Source organism: Balaenoptera physalus (assembly GCF_965194825.1).
Source record: "Balaenoptera physalus genome assembly, chromosome: 3".
NCBI lineage: Eukaryota > Metazoa > Chordata > Mammalia > Artiodactyla > Balaenopteridae > Balaenoptera > Balaenoptera physalus.
Window position 1 is genome coordinate 115,012,754 of NC_138890.1, and position 6,014 is coordinate 115,018,767.

Genomic DNA, 6,014 nt, shown 5'->3' on the forward strand with positions numbered 1-6,014 from the left:
ACTGGGTAGAGGTTGAAACTGAGTTGTCATGAAGATCCAGAAATGCCTTGGTCCACCCGGTGGTGAGTTCTGGAGAGAATATTGTCCTCTGTCGTCCTTCATGCACAGTTGTCCTTTGTCAGGTCAACATGTCAGGCTGTTATACCCTGGCATTGCTTGGGCACCAGGTACAGGCTGGCCTAGGGAAGGTGTGACCTTGAACAAAGAGGTCCTCTGCAGCTTTGACCTTGAAGGAGCTGGGCGCTGAGGTCATATAACCCACAGCTGGGCAGCCTGTCCTTCCATGAAAGGGCATCTGAGAGGCGAAACTCAGTGTCTGTGACAGGAAGCAATCGGAAGTTTTTGAATCGAGGAGTGTCATGATCTACTTAGTTTTTAAAAGAATCATTCATGATAGTCTATGGGATTAGATCGGAGGGAGCCTAAGGAGGAAGCAGAGAGACTGCTTAAGAAACTTACTGTGTGATAATTTAGGTGAGAGATGATGGTGGCTTGGTCCAGGGAGGTGATGGTAGGAAGGTTGTGAAAAGCCGATATATTTTGAAGGTAGGTCTGACAGGCTTTGTTGATGGACTGAAAGTGGGCGTGAGAGGAAGAGAGGAGTCAAGGATTTGGGCTTGAGCAAAATCTTAGAATCTGGAGCCGCCATGTTCTAAGATGGCAGATGCTGTGGGAGGACCATGTTTAGGGGGACAAGAGAAGCTCAGGACCTTGTCTTCAGACAAGGGCTGCTCCTAGGACATGGAGGGCTCTGGGGAATGTTTTTATGGGATATCTGTCTATATAAGCCATTTTATTTTAAAAAGGTATTCAATCTAAAATGTATTTAAAAATTCACGGGCTCATGTGAGGTGTGGTGATCTGCCATATGGTTTAGAACAGTGCGTTGGAAAGTGGTACTTCTGTGAAAATGCTCATCTCTCCCGACTGAGGAATAGGAAGCATCTCTTCTTGTTCTTTCTTGGCAAACGAACTACTTTCATATCTTCCACTGAGAGAAAAAGATAGCAATGCTGTGTATTCTTGCTCTCAATGCCATGGTTTTTTGGAAACTGTATTGAAACGATAAGATCTTGTTTCTGCAGCTCCCTCATCCCACTTATTTGGTGCTGGTTATATCGGTACTCCTGATACCATATCATCCACAGTGTGGCCTGTGAACACTGGCTTCTGCGACTCTCAGAAGTGACTGTTGTGCTTCGCAGACGGTGACCACAGTGCACGTCTTACGTGGGAACATTGAATGACTGTTCCTTTTGTGGCAAATTTACTGTTGGGAATCTTACAGTGTGAACGTAGAGGAGTGCATCTTCCAACACAGTGCCTTCCTTGGACATGATGTCTCAGTGTTGACTCTGCAGCCACTTTCCACACAACTCCACAGGAGGCAGTGCTGGAAGAGAGGGGTCATTCACTCAGGGATGTCCATCCCTCGTCTGGCACTACTTCATGCCAAGCCGGAGGCCAGGACGGGGCCGTATCCATCAGAGGCCAGGGGACATGGGCAGGCATAGCCTGCTGACCTTGTGGAGCAGTGTCTGGAAATTCCTTGGGGTCTGAGGCGTGGCCACCCCTGGAGGAGCCTGTGGAGGGGTGGGGTGACCACTGGGTGGCAGTGGTGGCGGGGGAGGGAGTAGCCATGTTTGAGGAAGGATGCTCAGGGTAAAGAGCACCTGTCGCTACCCCTGCTGTCCCCCTGGGCTGTGTCCCTTCACCCCCCTCCCCGCCCTGTGCTGAGGCCGGAACCCGCATAGGTGAGAACTAACACAGGCCTCCACAGGCTGCTCAAAGCAAGGGCTGACGGTGGACCTTTGGCAGCCCAGAGGCCGGAACTTGTCCTGTGTCTGAGAAGAGTCACACACAGTCTGCACTGTACTGGGCAGCCCAATCTCACCTGATTCCGGGACAGAGATACTGTACCCACCAGCAGGAGCTTTCCTGTCACCATTTGCCCCTCCTGGAACCGGGGCCAACAAGAGTCCCAGGGCTCCTTGGGGCCCTTGGTCAATGCCAGACTGGGGTGGAAGTGGGAGACATGGGAAAGAGGTATACATTGTCACTGAGCACCTAGAAGGGAAGAAACCGGGACTGGGTCCCATGCTGACCTGTCCAGGCTGGGGGCCTGTGCCCCTCCCGGATGGCACAGCTGGCCCTGAGCAGTCCTAGCCACTACAGAGGGACTTAGACAATTTTGAGGAAGGCGTCTATGGTGACCAGAACCCACGCAGACCAGGTCCAGATTTGGGGGAACCCTGCCTGGACAACCACGGGAAGGGGCACAGGGCCTGAACCCCAGGGTTCAGGGCAGCGACTGGCTTGGGTCTAAAGGTTAGGCTGATGTCAAGTGCATGTTCTTGGGGGTGGTTCAGGCTGGAGATACAAATCTGGGGGTCATCAAGCTTCTGGGAATGGCTTTATGGAAGGAAAAATTTCTGAGGCTTCTAGCTCCCAAACTCCATCATCTTACTATAAAATGTAAGAAGACAGTCCTCTCCTTCCTAGGGGGATGAAGAACTCTAAACAAGAATTACCCACATGATGGTTTCTAGAACTTCCATAGCTTATGCTTATGCAAACCTACAAAGACCTCTGAGTCCTGAAAACAGAAACAGTTCATAATATGAAAAACCACAGGCCTGAACCTCCCTAGGAAGCAGTACTTGTGGGGAAGAATGACATTTTCATTCCCAGTGCCAGGCTGAGTATAGGCTAATAAAACTTTCCCTGCTCTCTGAACGGTGTTATTTGTTTTAGTCTGCCGTCTGTTTAGTCAGGGGAATAATTAATTAACAACGAAGTCTGCTGGAAACATACCACAAGTGGCACTCAGTAAATATTTGTTGACAGTGGTGAGGCTATTGCTTACTATACCATCAAATTAGCAACATAAAATTGCGGAGTTCTTTAAGCACGGTATGAGAGATTTGTCACCTTACAGATGAGAAAATCGAAGCTCAGAGAAGCAGGGTGATATGTCCAATGCTGCATAGTGAGGTAGAGGCAAAGCTAGGACTTGCACCCCAAATTCCTGATTCTAAATTTATTAATTGTTTTTTCTACTACATCGCATGAGTGTTTTGCAATGTAGTGTTCTGCACAATTCGTGTGTTGAGACATTAACCTTTCCAGAGAACAGTAAAATCTCATTGAGTCAAAATAATTGGAAGGATGGCCAGGCTGAATTGGGGGAAAAGTTTGAACTATTTTCAAAGATATTCAGCCTTTTCCTTTCAAGGCCATGTAGTAAACTGGAACAAATAACCACAAAATGGGGCCAAATAGAGGTCTCACTGAACCTGCTTGAAGGAACAAACAGGAATCATTTTCAAATGGTACATGAGCAGCTTGCAAATAAGTGATGACTGCTAAAAATATGTTAGGAATTTGGGGAAATAAATTTTTGTTAAAAGTACTCTAAATATTTCCCTTGAAAATGTACTTCATGTAAAAATTTACATAGGGAATGTTCACAGATCTCTCTCTCAAACCATGTGATAAAATGATTGTGCGTTTGATATAGTGGCATACAAATTAACCTCTTCTGTTTGGCTGTACTCGAATGGTTTGGCATTATTTCTGTAGCTCACAGCAGCACAAATGATGGCATCTGTCTCTCTCACTTTCCATCTCCTTAATTTTTCATCTATCCAAGGCCAACAGAGCCTCCAGCTGCTTGAAAACTGGAAGCATTTTCTGGCTCTTCCTTTCCCTCACCACACTCCACCAATTTTGGCCAAATGACCCTGCCCTTTCTGTCACCATCTGTGAGAAGTCTTTGTATTTGGCTGCCTTTCTGTCGTTTTCTGTTCAAACACTAAACATTCATTTGTTCCTGAAGATGTTTAGAAACACTGGGCCTCGTTATCCCTAACTCTGCGGTTTAACACACTCTCAAACTATTCCTGAAGCACTTCCCAGGGCTCCTCTATTTTTCTGTCTTCAAATTGACTCCTTCCTCCTCGATTGTGTAAGAATCAGAATTGTCTACCTGGCACATAACACACGGAAGGTTCCAGACTGGCTGAGTGGATGTTACTGACTAACAGGGAGGCTGTTTGTGAAAACAGTCTGTATAATATTCTCAGCCAGCCATTGTGCTCAAAACTGGGGAAAATGATCTCTGGGGGAAGAAAAAAAGAGGATCCGGTTGGAGACAGATAAGGCTTTCCTTGCTGGGTGGGTTGTCCAGGATGTGATTCAAAGATCCATGTATCTTAGGGAAAAACTGATCAAAACAAATAAAGGGAGCTACAGCTGTTTCTGCCGTTTAATGTTACGGTTTGTTCTGATGAAATAGCTTGAGTTCAAAGAAAAATAGAGCTCCTCCGGCATTCCCAGCTGGTGCCTTGCTGCCCCCCTCTGGAGAAATTGGGAACTGAAGCTTTTAATCCCTTCCTGTCCAGTTCTGTCTCCGTTAGAGGTCTGCATTGGCTTGGCTCCCTTACTCAAAGGCGCTTTGCTACAGTGTGAATAAGTATCAGGTCATAAACTGCAAACAGTTTACTCAGTGAGTTTACATCGACTCTGAGGAATGCAGGGATCTCTATTTCCTGGCAGGAGGATGAACTCCTTAGTTTTGTGAACCATCTGTCCTGGTTCCATTCTCCTTCTACCAAGAATCCAAGCTAAAGCCATCTTTCCTGGCAGCCTTGCACTAATAAGAAATCCTTCCTGACTTGGCATCCTGCCTTCGGAATCTTACCCTTAAAAGGGAGAGTTTAGACTCTGGATCTCTAAGGTCTCTCTGTCTCTGATTCCATAAAAATATCTTTACCAGTGAGAAATGTCTGTTTAACACAAGGAAGCTTATAGGTATTGAATGAAATTTCCCTTTTAATGAACAAGATTTCTGGAAATAAAATGAATGCACTTGGTGGAGGGATGAATTTCAAAAAAAATTTTCAAAACATGAAATATGCCACTAGGAGTCACTGTTGACATACAGTTTCATTCCAGTGTACCTTCAGTATGTATATTTCCTCTTGAGGGAAACATGTTTAAAATCAAAAGGTATAAGAATAATTAGGGGTTACAGTGTTTTGCGTGGCAATGAAAGTTCTGAAAAGAATATTAAAGGGGCATCCATCTTACACAGTAGTAGGTTGAATAAAGGTATCTATTACCTATGAATGAAAGTATTGAATATTGAACCTGATTTGAGAGTGAGAAATGGTAGATAGCAATTGGTAAAAAAAAAAAAAAAAAGTGACTTTCACTCTTTTCTTATTTCACCTCAGCCATATGCAACCTCTGAGAGATGTGCTGCTTTGAAAAGAAATTCTGGAAATTCCTTTTCCCTTTAAATACTGCTGCCTTCTCCTTTAAAATTCTAGCATGCTTGTGTCTTTTTAAATAGAAACTGAGTTTACACAAGACTTAGCAAATTATAGAACAGAAATAAGATTCAAATACATCCAAGATAAGTCTCATTGCTCCTTTTATTATAGTAGCTGAAGAGATTAGAATTTCCAAACAGCTATACCAATCCAATGAATGTTTAGAAAGAAGCATGAACTCTTTCCTAATACATTGAGTAGCCATGTTTATTCTAATGCTCTTACTTCAGGCTTGAGCTTACTTCTCGGGCTTGAGCTTTCAGAGTAGATACTACCAGGTAAAAATATAGTTCTCAATCTAGGAACCCCGGATAGAGTTTGGAGAATCTCTTTTTCTTTATTATATATATATTTTAAAGGTACCAAATTAACACAAGACCATTGCTCCCCAGTCTTACTGACGAGAGTTATTTAGGTGGATCCAGCCTAGAAAAAGATGGAGAGAGTCTGGGTACCAATCCCTTCTCGGCCTCCCCATTGGTCTGAATGCTTCTTAGTGGTAGAAATGGGTCAGAAAAGAGAGGGAACAACTCTGGAACTCTGAGCTTTGAATGTTTACTGATCAGGTCCCATAGGACTGATTTTCTAAGAAGAAACTTAAAGGCATAGCAAAGTCCCCATAGCTGGTGTCCCATAGCAGTGTTTTTCAATCTGTGGGTCAAAACTCATTAATGGGTC

The 6,014-nt window shown here is 44.5% G+C and overlaps 2 long non-coding RNA genes across 2 annotated transcripts in view; one reads left to right on the top strand and one right to left on the bottom strand.

Moving 5' to 3' along the window:
• The window catches only part of LOC309659055, a 430,937-nt gene that overhangs the window by 94,783 nt on the left and 330,140 nt on the right, over positions 1-6,014 (top strand). The gene's annotated exons all lie outside the window — the stretch shown is intronic.
• Positions 1-6,014, bottom strand: part of LOC309659045 — a 191,864-nt gene that overhangs the window by 16,394 nt on the left and 169,456 nt on the right. The gene's annotated exons all lie outside the window — the stretch shown is intronic.